Source organism: Notamacropus eugenii, chromosome 1 (genome assembly GCF_028372415.1).
Source record: "Notamacropus eugenii isolate mMacEug1 chromosome 1, mMacEug1.pri_v2, whole genome shotgun sequence".
NCBI classification, from domain to species: Eukaryota; Metazoa; Chordata; class Mammalia; order Diprotodontia; family Macropodidae; genus Notamacropus; species Notamacropus eugenii.
This window is the reverse complement of record NC_092872.1, coordinates 460,954,033-460,972,454: the sequence shown is the minus strand read 5'-3', so window position 1 is coordinate 460,972,454 and position 18,422 is coordinate 460,954,033. Positions and strand designations below refer to the sequence as shown.

The 18,422-nt window shown below is 38.5% G+C and overlaps 1 long non-coding RNA gene across 1 annotated transcript in view; it reads left to right on the top strand.

Moving 5' to 3' along the window:
• Positions 1 to 7,573: 7,573 nt before the first annotated feature.
• LOC140519262 (uncharacterized) overlaps positions 7,574 to 18,422 on the top strand; it is a 101,221-nt gene continuing 90,372 nt past the window's right edge. Inside the window, exon 1 of the long non-coding RNA XR_011972150.1 lies at positions 7,574 to 8,141. This is a non-coding gene — a long non-coding RNA (uncharacterized lncRNA). The remainder of the gene's footprint in view (positions 8,142 to 18,422) is intronic.

Here is an 18,422-nt window from a genome sequence, read left to right as displayed (position 1 = left end):
GCTCATTTTTAAATACGCCTCGGGAGGAAGCTTTGTACTCGTTTGTTTTAAAAATCCTGGCTCATTTGTTTTACTACTTGTGTGATCTTGGATAAATTACTTTACCTCTCTTAGTCTCAATTTCTTTTCTGTAAAATGGGGGCAGAGGGAATGAACTAGATAACCAATAAGGGGCTAAAGCTATGATCCTTTTGATCTCTTGGGGACAATTTTGGGTTCAGTGGAAAGCAGGTCCTGCAACCTCTGCCCTGGGGAGGGCTGGGGACCATTCCAATATATATGTTTGACATTATTATTAAGCCTCCTTGAGGCTTATTATGTTTCTGACTTGGTCAGCTTGGCATTTTAAACCATTTTGGTAACTTTTGGTCAGAATTTATCTAGAGTATGATGGCCAGTGAGAAGACTAGAGACCATACCATATAAGAATTAATTAAAGGAACCTGGGATGTTTTGCCTAAAGAAAAGAACCCTTAGGAACGATATGTCATTGTCTTCAGACATCCGAAAGACTTCTGTGTTTAGCAGCAGAACACAAACCTAGGACCAATGGGAGGCATTCAAAAGGAGGGAGATTTCAGCTCTACATAAGGAAAAGCCTTCTAATGAGTACAGCTACCCAACAACTGAATGGGAGGATCCCCAAAATAGTGAGTTCTCCATCACTGAAGTGTTCAAGCACAGCCCAGATGATAATGATGGCAAAAGAAAAAAATAGCTAGCATTTATGTAACACTTCAAAATCTGCAAAGTTCTTTAAATGTATTATCTCATTTTATTCTCACAACAACCCTATAAGGCAGAGGCTGTTTTTATCACCATTTTAGAGATGAAGAAACTGAGGCACAGAGAGGTTAAATAATTTTCCTAGGATCACACAGCTAAGTATGTTTCTGGGGCAGGATTTAAACCTATGACTTTCTGACTCCACGTTGAGTGTTCTCTCCACTGTGTCCCCTAGCTGCCTATAAGGATAGGAAAGGGACAAGCACAGTACAATATAGAAAAGATTTGTGTGTCAGGTCTAGGGGTTGGACTAGACCTCTTCTAAGTCTCCTTTCAACACCAGGATTCCATTTTTGGGGGAATTTTTGGCATACCAGATATTATTCTGGTTTCAAAAGATAGTTATTCCCTGGGCTGGTCTGATAGGCAAGAAATAACTTGAAAATGTAAAAAGAATGTTAGAAACCATCATCATGGGGGTGGGTGCAGTATTGTTTTCCAGGTGCCTTAGCTGTTCTTTCACTATCTCCCTCTTCTTGGGTAAGAGAACATTTCCACTTAGTGAGCACTTCTGAAGCCAATCAGCCAATAAATCATCTGACAACCACTCTGATTTATTCTGACAATACATGATAAATTACAACAAATGACAGTGGGTAATGATTCGCCTGAACTTGCTCTTGGGTATATTGGCCACACCCTGCCTAATGACATCTCACATCTCAGGATTCTTGGAATTGTACCATTCCTGGGAAGAAGGTGTGCCATTTCTGTGTTTGTGTGCGTGGGGGGTGGGTGGGATGGAGTGTGTGTGGCCAGTGTAGGTGATGTACAAGGACACAATGTAATTCTTACTTCTCTGGCTGGTCTCTTTGTCTCTGGCTCAAGAATATGATTCACATTCACTTCTAAGAGATATCTGAATTGGCGAACCTCATTATTACCCTCCCTGATTCTTCCATGAGGATTTGGTCACACAATGAAAAGAATAGAAGTTAGCTTTTGTACTCACTTTTAAGGCTAGTGAAATGCTTTCTTCATGTTAGGCCTTGATGCAAGCAGGTGACTTCCATTTTCCAGGTGAGTAAACTGATGATCAGAGTTGAAGGGATTTGCTTAAGATTATACAGCTACTAAACGACTAGGACTTGGACCCAGGTCCTATGCCTCCAAATCCAGTGTTTTTTTCTCTGCATAGCTACCATGGTCACTTTCATGTAGCACAAAAAGTAAAGTTTTTGTGATAAGGGGTCCTAGTTCAAATACTGGCTGACCTTGGGTATGACATATTCTCTTTTTTAGACCTGAATCTTCTGAGGCTGCTAGGTGGTTCAATAGACAGAACACTGTACCAGGAATTAAGAAGACCTGAATTCAAATGTGACCTCAGACACTTATTAGCTGTGTGACTTTTGGCAAGTAACTAAACCTCTCCTTGCCTCAGTGTCCTCAATTGTAAAATGGAACAATAATAGCACCTACTTTACAGGGTTGTTGTGAGAATCAAATAGAACCGTATTTGTAAATTCATTCTTTCCCTCCCCTCTTCTTATTTGTAAAATGAGATTTGGACTAAATGACCTCTCAGGTCTCTTTTATCTCTAAATCTAAAATCCTTTTAAGTTGGATTTGGGAAAGCCATTATTTACTTTTTCTTGTAACAAGACTTTATGACATTTTACTTATTTTTATGACTGTTCTTTCTTCTGACCTCTTATAACACTGTGTATACCATTTTTGGGGGGGAGTATAACAACTTAAAGTCTTAGTTTCTTGGGGGCACTGAGAGGTTAAGTGCCTTCTCGAGGGGTACATAGTCAGTATGTGTCAGAGTCAAGAGCTTTCTGACCCTAAGATCAGCTCTCTATTTCCTATATCATACAGTCTATTCATATGTTACTGCTATGAGAATTCTGTTTATACATTACTTAGTTCATACTGTCTTGAATGCTCAATTGGATCAATGACCTCACTGATGTGGGTATTTTATCTATAGCCCATCCTTAGCATAGTACCCATCCTGTACAAATCTTTTTACATTTGTAAGTTTTCCCTCGTGAACAGGGGACTCATTTAATGTGTTAGGGCCTTTGCAGTGATACCACATGGCCTGTTCATTGACTCTCCCTTGCTCTTGTCACATGACTAGCTTATATTCTTCAACAACATCCTTTCGTCCAGTTCTCTTTAGCAATTTTTTTTTTTTGGAATACGCTATGGCCTGCTTACACCCACAATGCTTTTCTCTATTGATCTTTGAGTAATATTGACTTTTTAAAGTAAGGTTTTATTGATATCTTTTTTCATTACCATAATTTTCTCCCTTTACCCCTCCCAGCCATTCCATATAACAAGCAGTTTCTTTAAGTCAAAAAAAAAAGAGGGAAAAATCAATATAACTGATCAATACATCAAAAAAGTCTGAAAAGATTATGCCCCCCCCCACCTCTGCAGTGGTGGTAGGGGGAGTGGAGAAGTACTCTCATATATGTTCTTTTGAGTCTTACTTTTTCTTTGCAATTTTTCTGCATTCACTTCTGATTTTTTCCATGATTATTTTTTTCTATTTATCTTGTAGTGCTCATTATGTATATTGTTTTACTGGTTCTACTTGACTTTGCATTAGTTCATACCAGTCATTCCATTCTTCTCTGTATTCAGAGTGACATTGTTTTTTAAATATTTCAAGGATATAATATTTGATATTTGGCATCTGTATAATGCCATCAGGAGAACATTGGCATTGAAAAAATGCACTTTAGTTTCAGGGAAAAATTTTGGGTAATTAAAGGAACTTTGAAATTCCCCAAAGGAAATCTAGTCTGTTCTCACTTTTTTGAAATTCTGGGTCCATTTGTAGTGTCTGCCCAAGATACACTGATGTATGAGCTCCATAGGTTGTCCAACTAGTTAGATGTCATTATCTGTGCCACAGGTATTCTTTGTCCTCTTGGTTTTTTCCTTTGTTGTAGAGCAAACTCTTTTGCGTAATTATAGAGCTTGTCTAGGAGACTCACTTCTATTTATGTGCATGTCCTATTTTTTCTTACTAAATTGTTAAGTTCTTTGTAATTGTACTTCTTCCACATCTCCTGCAGTGCCTCCCATCGTGCCCTGCACATAGTGGATCCCAGTAAGTATTGAATGAGTAACTATTGTGATGAGGACAGAGATCAGAGACTGGAGATGGGGAATAGGGTGGGAGCTAGCTTTTGTAAGTGTATCTCCATGGAACTCGAATGAAAACCACTTCAGTTCTCGATTCCTCTCTCCTACTTAACCCCTGCCAAACACAAAGCATTTCTCCCTTTATTTTTCCTTCTCAAGCTGTAGTTTGCAAAAGTACATGCAAAACTCCATTAGAACTCATACCAAATGAGCTAAAATGTTGATTTATTGTGCTTCTTGGGATCCGGAACATTGTACTTAATTTAGACCCTGGGCGATTGTGCTGTTTCTCTGATTCAAGAGCCTTGCTGCCTGGAGACCGAAAACAAAGACTCTGGTGGAAAAACACTCTAGCCCCACACTGTAAATGTGCTGGAGGGAAAAGAAATGTGAATGGTGATTACTTTAAAAGGGGAACAATAACATGGAAACATGTTTTGCATGACTTCACATGTATAATCAATAGCAAACTGCTTGCCTTTTCAAGGAGGGGAAAAGTATGGGAGGTAGAGGAGAGAATTAGGAACTCGAAATGTAAAAAAAAGAATGTTTTTTTTACATGTAATTAGGAAATGTTTAATGAAATAAAAATACATTAAAAAAAACAAAACAAAAGGGAATCACATCTGCTCATTTTGCAAGACTTCTGCAGTTTCTTTTCGGATATTTTTGAGAAAAAGGTCCATTGGTCCTTATTTATGACTTTGCTGTACCTATTTGTCATTCTTTGTCCTGCTTGGGAAAAATTACTATTCCCAGATTTGCCCCTGAATTTGGCTGATTTCAAGCTCCATGCTTCCAACAGCTTATGAAGCAGGTGTCTTATGCAGCAAGATTCAACCAAGACTTCCCATGACCATCAGTCATCTAATGAATTAGGAAGCACTTACTGTTCATTTACTTGTTACTAACCCTGTGTGAGGTGGGGTAGGGAGAAGGTAGGAGGTAGGGAATGCTAAAGATATATCAAATTTAATCCTTGCCCTGGAGATTATAGTCTAATTGAGGCTCATATATGAAAAAAACAAAAATAATACAAGACAGAGAAAAAAATCCAGGGCTAGGTTATATTTTTCTTACAATAATACTTCATATATATTTTATGCATCTTTACTGACATTTTATTTTTACATCACCTAAATTTTCTCCTATATCCATCTCTTTCCTCTAGCAGAGAGCCATCCTGTATAACAACTATACTTTTTAAAAGAAAAAAGGAAAGGGAGGGAAAAGGAAAAAAAAAAGATCTGCAAAATTGATCAATATATCAAAAAATCCTGATAATATATGCAATGTCCATACCTGCCTCCCTTATACTTTAAAATAAAATATTGGTATTTAAAAAAAAAACAACACTGTCAATTTTCCACGAATCCTCCTATACCCCTGCTCATCCTCAGTCCTCAGTGTAATACAATGGAAAGGTCACTGACTCTCATTTAGAGGACCTGGGTTGAAATCCTGCTTTTGTCACTTGCTACTGGTGTGAGTTGAAAAAGTCATATAAACTCCTTGGGCTACAGTTATTTTTCTGTAAAAGGATGGGGCTGGACCATAGATGCCCTTGGAGATTCCTTCAAGCTCTAAAACCCATGATCTTGTGAACAAAGAGAAACAGATGACGAAATGAACTGATAGGTACTTACACTGACTTTTCTAAAGACTTGTCTTCTCATTTATTTTCCTTAGCAATACTCTGTACTAGATAAGGCAGATATTATCCCCATTTTACAGATGAGGAAATTGAGGCCAAGAGTTCAAGTCATGCAGTTAGCTAGAACCTAGGTCTTTGGTCCCACAGAACAGAAGTAGGACCAATGACTGGAAGGTTCCTATAGGCAGAGTTCTGTTCAGTATCAGGAAAATATGACCTAATGGTACTATCTGAAAGGGAAATGGGTGTCTCAAGAGGAAGGAAGTGAATTTCATGCAGTAAAGGGGATTCCTATTCATTGACAGGTTAGACGGAGATCCTTTGTGACTGTTTCTAGGGCTCTATCCTCCATCCTATGCTGTAGTTCGTGTCTACTGTATGTAGTCACTGAATAAGTTGTAGAGACTGGACAAAAGGTTCAGAAATGTTGAAGTATAGTTCTTAGTCAAGCATTGTTGATTCCCAAAAGTTCCTTAGAGACCATCTACTCAAACTCCCAATGCTAAGGACATTGAATTTGGAGTCATAGGACCTGAGTTCAAATACTGCCTCTGTGTGACACTGGGCAGGTCACTTAAGTCCCTGGGTCTCAATTTCCTTATCTATGGAGTGAGGGAATTGAACTAAATGACTTCTAGCTCCCTGAGATCTCATGATACTGTGACTATAGATAAGGAAATTAAAACTCAAAAAAGAAATGACTTCTCCAAGGTCACACAGTTAATTAATGGCATAGGATAGACTAGAACCCGGGCTTACTGACTCCAAATTTGGGAATCTTTCTATGCTATTTCCCTTAATCTAAATATGATGTTTTCATAGTTATCAGAGTGGGTCCAGTGGTCAGGGATACTCCTACATTAGTTCATATGCCCATTGAACTAGAGCTAAAATGACCTTCAGGGACATTTAGTCCAACCTCCTCATTTGACAGGTGAGGAAATTGAGGCCCAGTCAAGGTTAAATGATTTCCCAAGGTCACACAGATAAGTATCAATTATTCCAGCCAAAACCAAATAAATACAAAAATCAGAGAGTAAAAAAGAATGTCTGACTGTAAGTAGGGGGATAAAATTGAAGTTGGCAGACTTGGTTATGGGACTGACCTGGGCTGGGCTGCCCCCTCTTCAGGTGGTTCAGTGGTCCTTTGTCCCAGGAACTCACCATACTGGTGGCAGATTTGGTACAGGCACCTGATGGACGTAAGCCGTACTGTACCTTACAGTTCCAGAACTCATCAGCCTGTATCTTCTCTGGTACCAAGGATTTCAGGCTGTGCTGCAACACTTATCCTTCAATGTCTTTCAAAAACACCCACAAAAGCAGGGCAGTGTAGTGGAAAGAGTATAGGACTAAGAAAACAGAAAACCTGAGCTCTAAATCATGGTCCTGACACGTGAAAGTCTATACAATCTTGGGTAAATCACTTCATCTTTCTGGTCCTCAGTTTCCTCAAATGAAAAATGCATATTATAATTTCTGTTCTTCCCAATTCACATAGCAGTTATGAGGCTCAGATGAAATCCTAACTGAATTGGGTAATATGCCTGTGTGGGGCTCAGACTTCTATAGCTTTTTGAGTAATTAAGAGCACTTTCCCCACAATCACCTTATGAGAAAAGTAGTGCAAGTATTATCCCCATTTTGAGGATGAGGAAACTGAGTTTTGGGGAGGAGAAATGCCTTGTTCCTGGACATATAGCTAGTGAGTACTTAAGCTTTGAAGCTGGATCTCCTGACTGAGCCCATTATTCTTTTTAACACATCAAAGCGTTATACACGTCAAGGATTAAAGATTAAAGTATAGATTGGATTCTATCATCAAACAAACAGACAAACAAAGAAACTTTCTGACTGATCTAGGGCTTTGGAGTAGATCTGAGAAAAAACAGCTTTGCTTCCAAATTTGCATAGGACCCTAGTGGATAGAGCTCTTCTCTACTTCCCTTCCTTAATCTGGGGCCAACTCCAATTGTGATAAGTTTTGAGGGCCATTGACTTCCTCAGTGTGATTTGACAGTCAACTTGATCTTAGAGGAAAAAGTCAAGTACCCCACAGCAGGGAGAGATGATACTTGACTTTTCTTGAATGCCATTTATCGGGGTTCTCAGCTCTCTTACTCTGATGTCTGAGAGTCCCAGGGAAACTGTCCAAAGCAAGGCCAATCCAGTGTCATTCCTGAAGCACCTCCCACTTACAGAGCAATGTGGCTGGATGGGGAATGTTGTATACTCTGAGAGGGAGGGATTACGGAGACTGGGATTTGTAGGTGAGCTCTGCTACTTAGAACAGCAGTGCGACTCCGGTTGTTGTCTCCCTGACCACCATGCCAACAAATATGCATAAAGCAAGTTGTATTCAGGATAAGTAGGAAGTAGGTAGAAGAGGGAAAGCAATGGAATTTAGGGAAGGAAGGCTTCTGGTAGAAGGTGGGATTTTAGTTGGGATTTAAAGGAAGCCAGGGAGGTCAGTAGTCAGCATGAAGGAGGGTCAGCCTTCCAGGCATGGGGGACAGACAAGTCCATAGAATGAAAGCTACAGAAAGGTCAAGGAGGAGGATGAGGTCTGGGAAAAGGTCATCAGATTAAGCAGGTAAGAGATCACTGGAGACTTCTGAGAGCCATTTCAGCTGACTGATGGGATTAGAAGCTAGGCTGCAAGGGTGAGTGGGTGGGGAAGCCATAGACATAGCATCCATGGATAACTTTTTCTAGGAATTTTCCAGTAAAGGGAAGATTTAGGATGATAGCATGAGGGGATGGAAGAGCTTAACTTTTCAACTTCAGAGGCTTTAAGTAGTTACTATTGTAACTATGCCAAACCATGTGTAAAGTTGGTGGTATCTATTACACTTTCAAGCCAACATTTATATTATTTGGCATAGAAAGAGAAAATCACTGGTTTGGGAGCTTGTTTTTAGGATTGTATTAATATTTTAAAACTTCCATATATATTGGGGGTGGGGGAGCATGAATAGGGATGTGAGAGGTCTTCGTTTTGAATCAGGTTGAATATACACAAAAGGTAAAAAAAACAACTATACTGTTCACTTCTTTTCATTCATGTCAACTAATATTTGTCAAGTATGCAAATATGATGAAACGACATAGTACCTGCCTTCATTAGAGTTTTCTAATCTAATGGAGAGAAGATGTAAGATAAATATATGTGCACTTATGTGTGATATGAGTTGTGGTAAAAAGACCCACTCTTTAATGTTTGGATACGTCGTCAGAAAAGCTTTATTGAAATTATAGGCAAGCTAAGGCTTGCGGAGTTCATTTGAATGACAGCATTTGCTTGCAATCCAAATAAGCACTTGGCTACAATTTCCTGATAGTTTACACAGAAGAAAATGAAAAAGTAAGGGCAGGTACAGTGAATTGCAGACAGATGCTAAGTATAAGGTAGTAACTATGTTCCATACAAAGATATAAAGTACAGTGGGAATAACCAGTTCTCAGATACAGGTTTTTAATATTTTACAGATCACTTTGTCATCTGTTAGTACACCACTGGTGATAATGAAAATAGAATGAAAGTTCTGAAAAAACAACAGGGAAGGGGAAAATGAAACAACAGACACTTGTTGGATCCACGCTGAAATAGAGGTTGTTTCTAAAATGGAGCCCCTCATGTCTAGATGGGCTGCACGGGTAGTAAATTGCAGAGTTGTGTTTTTTTTAATATTCATTTATTTATTTTGGGTTTAAAATTTTCTCCCTTCCTCAGTACCCTACCTTACCCATTGAGGAAGCAAGCAGTATGATACCCATTATACATGTGAAGTCCTGCAAAACATTTCCATATTAGTCATGTTGCAAAAAAGTAAAAAAAAATAAAGTAACAAAGATTATCTTTCAGTCTTGACTCAGAATTCATCATTTCTCTCTTTGGAAGTGGATAACATTTTTCATTACAGGTCCTTTAGAATTGTTGTGGATCATAGCATTGATTAGAGTAGCTAATTCTTTCTCAATAGATGATAGGTACAATATTGTTCTTCTGTATGTGATATTCTGGTTCTGTTCACACCACCTCTCATTAGTTCATATAAGTCTTACCAGGTTCTTCTGAAACTGTTCCTTCATAATTTCTTACAGCACAATAGTATTACATCACAACCATATATCACAGCTTATTCAGTCATTTCTTCATTTTCCAATTCTTTGCCATCACCAAAAAAGCTGCTATAAATATTTTTGTAAATATGGGTCCTTTTGCCTTTTCTTTGATCTCTTTGGGATATAGGCTTAGTAGCAGTATTGCTGGGTCAAAGGGTATGCACAATTTGTAGCTCTTTGGGCCAAGTTTCTAATTATTCTCCAGAATGGTTGCAGTAACTTGCAGTTCTACCAATAGCGCATTAGTGTACCTGTCTTTCCATATCCCCTCCAGCATGTGTCATTTTTGTCTGAAATGTTAGCTAGTCTGACAGATATGAGGAAGTATCTCAGAGTTGTTTGGATTTGTATTTCTTTAATTTTTAATGAAGAAGCATTTTTTAATGTAACTATTGAGAGCATTGATTTTTTCTGCAAATTGCTTGCTCATATCCCTTGGCCATCTATCAGTTGGAGAATGCTTCTTTTTTATTATAAATTTGACTAAGTTCCCTATATATTTGAGAAATGAGGACTTTATCAGAGAAATTTACTATAGTCCTCACCCACCTAGTTTCTTACTTGCTTTCTAATTTTGGCTACATTGGTTTTGTTTGTGCAAAATCTTTTTATTTTAATATAATCAAAATTATTCATTTTAGCCTTCTGTGATCAAATTGAAACCATGGGAATGTATGAAATAAATAATAAAAATAAGTATTTATAGATTGCTTTAAGGTTTGCAAAATGCTTTATAATCAATACCTTATTTTATCCTCACAACTCCAAGAAGTAGGTACTATTGCTACCACTCCCATTTTATAAATAAGGAAACTGAGGTAGACAGAAGTTGTGACTTGACCAGGGTCACACAGCTAGGAAGTATCTGAAGTCAAATTTGAACTTGTTTTCCTGAATTCAGGTCCAGCACTTCATCCATTCCATGCCTTAATAATAAAAGAGAAAGAAGAGAAAGTGGTAGAGGACAGGGCCTTGGAGAGTGCTCATACTTATGGAATTGGAGGAAGAGGCCAAAAAACGGAAAAACTCCCGAAGTAACAGACATGTGGAAAGAGAATCAGGAAGGAGCAGTGTAGAGAAAGACAGAGTTGTAGAAGTGTCTTTAGGCATGAAACCATTGGAAAAACTATAAAATTGGCATTATTTAATTCCTATCCCTTTTAGTGGCTTTCCTCTACATGCACCTACAAAATGGCCCAGAATTGTAAAATGTTAGAATCAGAAAAGACTTTACAGATCCCCAAATCCAAGGGGGCACAAGATGTGAAGACAAGAAGATCTGAGTTCGAATTCTGCCTCAGACATTTACTAGCTATGTGACCCTGAGCAAATCACTTTATCTCTATCTGCCTCAGTTTTTGCATCTGTAAAATAGGGATAATAACAGGACCTACCATATAAGGTTGCTATGAGGATTAAATGAGATAACATATGTCAAATGGTTTGCAAATCTTAAGGTGCTACATAGATGTCATTATGATGATTTACATATTACTACGATTACTGCTACTGCCTATGCTGCTGCTACTCCTACTACAACTTCAGCCACAACCACAACTACTACTACAATTCCAAAAATTGCTACCACTAGTACCACTGCTACCACTGCTACTACTACCACTACTACCACTACTACCACCACCACTACTACCACTACTACTACCACTACTACTACTACAACAACTATTACTAAAACAGAAACAACAGCAGCAACTCCACTCCCTCCAGATGGGAAAATAAAAATCTAGAGAAGTGATTTTCCTAAGTTCACACAGCTACTAGTGGAGTTGGCATCACAGAATTATAGAATTAGAATTTCTGATTCAAAAAGGACCTGGGAGGCCATCTAGTCCAACTCATATCTCAACAAGAATTTCTTCAATATCTCCAACAGGTGTTCAATCTCCCTCTTCTTGAAAACCCCCATTGAAAGACCACACATTACCTCCCAGGGTAATTCACTCTATTTTTAGATAGCTATAACCATTAGGACGTTTCCAAGCTAAAATCTGCTTGTCTGCAATAGACACCCATTTTTATACTCTCTGGAATCAAACAGAAAAAAGCCCAATCTCTTGTCTATTGGATAGCCCTATAAATACTTGAAGAGAGGAGCCATGTTTCCAGTTATGTTCCATGTCTTTTATTCAGTCTGAACTCTCATTGTTCTTTTAATTGATTTACATAGGCAGCTAGGTGGCACAGTGGATGGAATAGTGGGTCTGGAGTCAGGAAGATGTAAGTTCACTTTCAGCCTCAAACACTTACTAGATCTGTGACCATGAGCCCATCACTTAACCTTTGCCTACTCATTTCCTTCTTTCTAAAATGGGGATAATGATGGCATCTACCATGCAGGATTACTATCAGGATAAAATCAGATAATATTTTAAAGCAGAGGCAGCTGGTGGCTCAGTGGATGGGGCTCTGGACTGGAGTTAGGAAGACCTGAATTCAAAATCCAGCCTCAGACACTTCCTAACTGAATGTAGGCAAGTCACTTAACCTCTGGTTGCCTGATAAAAATGAATCTGCTGGAGAAGGAAATGGCAAACCACTCTAGTATCTTTACCAAGAAAACCCTAAATGGGGTTGTAAAGGGTTGTACATGACTGGAATGACTGAACAACTTTTTTAAAAGCACTTTGTAAACCTTAAAATGCTATATAAATGCTAGCTATTATGTCACATGGACTCTAGTTCTCTTACCATATCAGTCACCCTCCCATGAATATGCTCTGGCTTATCAGTGTCATTGAGGATGAGACTGTTCCTGTCTAACCTCTTTCAGAATTGCATGAGTTATTTTTTTTAAACTGCCCTGCCATATTGCTTGCCTATAATGAATTTTCAACTCACATTCTTTCACATAAACTCTATTCTAGCTTCATCTCCACTATAATGTATTCATGACTTTAGTTATTTGAACCCATAGAATTTCACATTTATCCTTTTTAAACTTCATCTTATTATATTTGATCTATCATCCTAGCTTGTCCAGATCTTTTGGGATCTTGCTTCTGTTTTCCACCATGTTAGTTACCCCCTCTAAACTTGTCAATGGCAAATTTGATAAGCTTGCTATCTATCTTTTCCTACAAATTTTTGGCAAAAGTGTTAACTGGTGTAGGACTGAGGACAGATCTTTGGGGAACTCCACTGGAGACAACCTAGTTCACTTGGATTTATTGATGATTGTACTTTGTTTTCAATCATTCAACCAATATCAAATCAACCTAAGTATACCATCATCTTGTCCATGGGATACTATGAGGGACTTTGTCAAAGACTGATGAAATCTAGGTGATGAAATGTAGGTCTACAACATTCCTTTGGTCTACTTGTCTGATTACCATGTCAAAAAGAAAACAAGGTTAGTGTGGCATGATTTATTCTAGATGAAACTGTACTGGTGCTTAGTGATCACCACTTCCTTGTCTAAATGCTCATAATCCATTCCCTTCATAATATTCTACCACTTTCATAATAATTGCCCATAGCAGTAAGTATCTGAAACCAAATTTGAACTTAGGTCTTCCTGAGTCTAGGTCAGATGCTCTATCCAGTGAGCCACTGAGTTGCCAAACTAGGCATAAGAAAAAAAAACCCCTCAGAACTGTTTTAGTTTGTATTTCTTTTTTTATCTGAGGTAGAGAATTTAAAAAGTACAGTCATTGAGATTGGCATTTCTAATTCCCTTCTCCCACATTCTCCCACTTTTTGACCTCTTGATATAGGTTAAGAGCCCCTTTGGTTTCTTTACATACTTTTAGTTTGTTATGAGGAAGACAGGAGGAATCATCTTAGTAGTGTCCTCATGCTGCTTTCCTTATTGAGGCCTATTGGAATCTGTTCTGCCCAACTTCTATACCCATTGAAAGCATCTCCTTTAGAATCTACTCCCATCAAAAAATGTCAATGTTGTTCTAAGAATATCCTTGCTAATGTGCTGAAGGCAAGAAAATTAAGGGTCATTTCTACCTTGTATTTAATTTTATATTTAAAAATGTTTTTATTGATACGTTACATTGTTATACCACTTTCAATTCTCTCCCCTGCTCAGGGAGTCATTCTTTAGTGATAAAAGATAAAAAAAAGAGAAAGAGCTATTTAGCAAAGCTAAGTGGCACATCAATTCAGTCTGACAGTATATATATGTATATATATATGCAATATTTCATATTCATAATCTTTCACCTCTACACAGAAGAAGGGAGGGAGGTACAATCATATCACTTGAAGCCAAGTTTGGTTATTATAATTACATAGTTTTGTTCTACAACTATTTTACTACTTAGCTTAATTTCAGTCTTTCAGTTGTTTCTTTCCATTTCCATTGTAATTATTGTGTTTCTTGTTTTCCTGGTTCTGATTACTTTTCATTTGTAGTAGCAGTAGTGTCTGTTAAAGATAGATTAGTTCCCCTCCTAAAAGACAAGGAAGCTAACTATGTTGGTTCAGGGGACTAAGGCTTGAGCCTTTAATTTGGCTTCCAGAGTGCCTAGAGCACTCTGAGGGTGAGCTCATGAGAACTCAGTGCTACTCATACTGTTAACCAGTTAATGATGGTCAGAATTTCAAGCCCTGTGCTAGGATGGTGGGGCAAATATTTAGAATACGGTGGGACTTTTATCTACTCCTCAAATTGTGGCATGTGGGCATTTGTGAATTCAGCCAATGTTTAGGACTAGTCCTGACCTTGGAATAATGTGATGCTTCCCCTGATCTCTCACTCAAAAAGAAAGCATGTTCTTTGAAGGCTCTGGGCTTCTGAATATCTGCCTCCTGGTGGGAAACTACATTACAATTCACTTCTGGGGAAAAAAGGTGCCTTTGGTCCATTGAACCTAACCTAGAAAGGGACTAAAGCAAACTCTCGAATGCTAGTCATCTTACCTCTTCTCTCTTCCCCTTTCTTCTCAACCTCTCTCTTCCCATTCCCTTTCTTCCTCTCTCCTCTCTATTCCTCTCCCTATCGTTCATTAAACACATTTACTAACTCTCTGTGCAGAGTACTTCCTTCACTGCCTTTAGGGTAGTCTTTGACCACTCTATAATCATCTTTAGCACTGAGTCTATTTCCCTTTAGTTTTAACCTTGGAGATATTCCTTCCTTACCAGTACCTTTGAGGTCCAACATCTAAAACATACCAAGCTGATGACCTTTCAGCATCTGCTTGAACCCTTCTGTAATAGGGACTTCATTATCTCACAAGGCTTCATTATCTTACTTTCCTTTGTTAGATAGCTCTAACCATTAGCAGGTTCTTCCTTATACTGAGCTAAGTCCATTTTCTTGTAACTTTTATCCAAAAGGTATGAAAGAATGAAATGGCACAGAGAAGGGCAAGACATTATAATAACAGGAACAATTTAGCTCATGATTATATGATGCTTTGCCTGTATAATTCACCAGCTCTATTTGGAGGTGATGGAGAGATTCAAGATGGAGAGAAAAGTTCGAAGGAATGTTTTATGATTGACCCCAAAATGATTTTGCTACAAAATTCAAATGTGGCGAGAATAATGTATCGTTTATGCTCCTCAAGAGAACTCTGTGGATTTTCATATCCCATTTACATCAATACCAAGATAATTTATCTTGATTACAGGGAGTACTGAAGGAAGTAATTGTGATCTGCCACCTATTACACTGCTTCCAAATAAATTAAAAGCTTCGAAGATATGGAGGCTTTAAAGCCAGCCATAGGGCATGCACAATAGCGTTTGTTTCAATAATCAATAGTAAATGATCCATGAATTAAAAATGCTTTCTTATAGCGATCATAATAACTTTGATTCCTTCACTTTCCAGCTCATTAACAATCAGCTTCTAAAAAATGTGCTAGAACCTATGTGGTGCTTTTTCAAGCAGGAGCCTCAGATAGATGTCTGAGCTGCACAGAGGCAGCACGGTATAGCAGAAAGAATGGTGAATGTAGGGTCTGATGCACTGAGTTCAAATTCTGGCTCTGCCATTGATTGCTTATGTGATCTTGACTAGATTCTTTGGATTTCAATTTTCTCTTCTTTCGAATGAAGGGATGATCATATTGTGGGTGGTGAAAATGTTTCTGTACTTTCAGGGCCCGTTGCTCTTGGCATAAACCATATTTCAGGGTCATCCTGCTGTGGAGCTCTCAGTGAAGCAAGTGAGATAATAATTGTAAAGCACTTAGCATAGTGTCTGGCACATAGTAGGAACTTAATAAAAATGCTTATTCCCTTGTTTCCCTAGTGAAAAATAAAAAAGATAATTCTTCAAATAGGTCTTAATTCCTTGTATTTTTCAAAGCTCACACATTCTCTTGCTGTGAGCCTCATTATAACTTTATAGGAGAGTGGGACAGGTAATATTCTTAATATTACTAATGATAATGTTTATAATTGTTATTACATGTATGTATGCACATACATATACGTATATGTATGTATGTGTGTATATATATATGCATAATACAGAGAGAGAGACAGAGGAAGAGACAGAGAAAGAGATGGAGAGAGACTGATTGAGTGACTTCAGGTTACATAGTGAATGTAGCCAAATGAGAATAAGAATCCAGGTTTACTGAAACTTAGTTGAGAGTGCCTCTCACCCCTCCATAATGCCTCTCATGTAGCTGAGGGAAGAAAACACGGTTAGGTTTAGGCAGTCTCATGGACAATGCAGAATGTATTATGCATCCTTCTAAGCAGGAATCTATTCCAGGAAGTGAATGTAGTCTAGGGAAAAGAACCCTGGATTTGGACTCAAGCTAAACTGCCAATGAGGTCATTCATAAAGTAATTCAATTCAATCAATATTTATTAATTCAAGGCAATTGCAAAGGCAATACAGAGATTAAAAAATGGTGCATTATCTGACCTCAAGGACCTTATAGTCTAATGGGGGATGTAATATTATTCAATTCAATAAACATTTATTAAGCACCTACTATATGTCAGGTTCTGTGCTAAGCATTGGGAATAAAAAGGAGACAAAAGAGATTCCCTAACCTCAAGGAAATTAGAGGCTAATGGAGTTTACAGTCTGATACATATACATTTGCAAGTGTGATGTGACATAGTAAGTGGTGGAGCAAAAGAAAATCTGATGAGGACATATTACTTCCACAGGGGTGCAGAGGTCCAGGAAGGCTTTATGAAGGATTTTAAACAGGTAAAGGTGATGAAGAGTAAATTCTAGCAGGAAGTTCCTTGGACTTCTGCAAATGTCTGGAGGCAGGAGATGGCAGAACAAAATTGGGAAATAGCTAATCAATTTGGCTGGAAATTAGGACAAGGGTCAGAGCATAGGTGAAAGGTCAGTTGTATTAAATAAGAGTAGAAAGATAAATTGGAGACAGGTTGTAGGGCATTTATCTTATATGCCATGAGGACCCTCCCAAGGTTTTTGAGGAGAGTCAGTTCTGTGCATCAGTGAGATTGTACAAAGTTAGCCTTTGGGACAGTGTCAGTCTGCATGACTTCATGTTTTAATATTGCTCACTCTTTAGGTATGGTGCTCAGCTGGTCTACAGGAGAGGGCTCAGTTCCCTTAGGACTAATCCCATCTCCTATAGACTATTCCCATCACGTAGGGCTAATCCCCTTTCCTAAAGATGCTGTAATGGGGAGGAGTTAAGGAGACACTAGGGGTAGCTAGGTGGCACAGTGGATGGAACACTGGATTTAGAATCAGGAAGACTCATCTTTCATGAGTTCAAATCAAGCCTCAGATACTTACTAGCTATGTGACCCTGGGCAAGTCACTTCACCCTGTTTGCCTCAGTTTCCTCATCTGTTAAAAGAGCTGGAGAAGAAAAGGGCAAACCACTCTAGTATCTTTGCCAAGAAAACACCAGCTGGGCATGACTCACAAAAAAGGAGATGCTAATTCTACCTCCTCATTAAAAGGTCTTCCAAACAGGATTGTCTTACCCTCATATGGCTTTACTCAGATCTAATAAAAGCAGCTTGAAGTTGGAATTCAGGTCAGACACCACAACTGCCTGATGCCTTGAAGTGCCAATAAATTCTTTTTCTCTTATTTCTTCAGTTTAATTGACCAGGGGGAACCAGAAGTTTTCTTTTAATCATATTGTTTTGGCAGCTGAGTTAAGGATAGATTGTGTTGTATATCTTTTGATAAGGAATTATGCAAGATAAAATTGTCATGGACAGTGCCAAGAGAAAGAGAGGAAGATCCTCAGTGTATTGGGTGGCCTCTGCCTCTGCCCAAAGGATGGGCAGGCATGGATTGATTGTGATCTGCATTTTTCTTAGGTGAATTCACATTGATGAGATCACATATCCATTGGAGTAAATGAAAGATGGATTCAAAAGAGGAGAGACTTGAGTCAAGGAAACTAATTAGCAGGATACGGTAATATTAGAAGCACTGGGATGGTGTCCATGTCCACGTCCTTGTTGGAGCAGGAAGGGCAAATACAAGAAGTGTGTATACAGAATCAAGAGCATTTGGCGAGTCATGTGTGTGGGGGGTAGAGATGAAGAGGAAAAGTCAAAGAGGACTTGAAGTTTTGGAGCTTCAGTGATTGGGGAATGGAGGTGCCATCTATAGGGAAATTTGAAGGAGGTTGCAGGCAGAAGAGATGAACAGTTTCATTTCGAGCATGTTGAATTTGAGGTTCTGGTGGGACATCTAGATGGAAAGGTAGGTCCAGTAAACTATTGGAGATGCAGGATTAGAACCCAGGAAGATTACAGCTGGATTTAGAGATTTGGGAATCATCCTGTACAGGGTTGA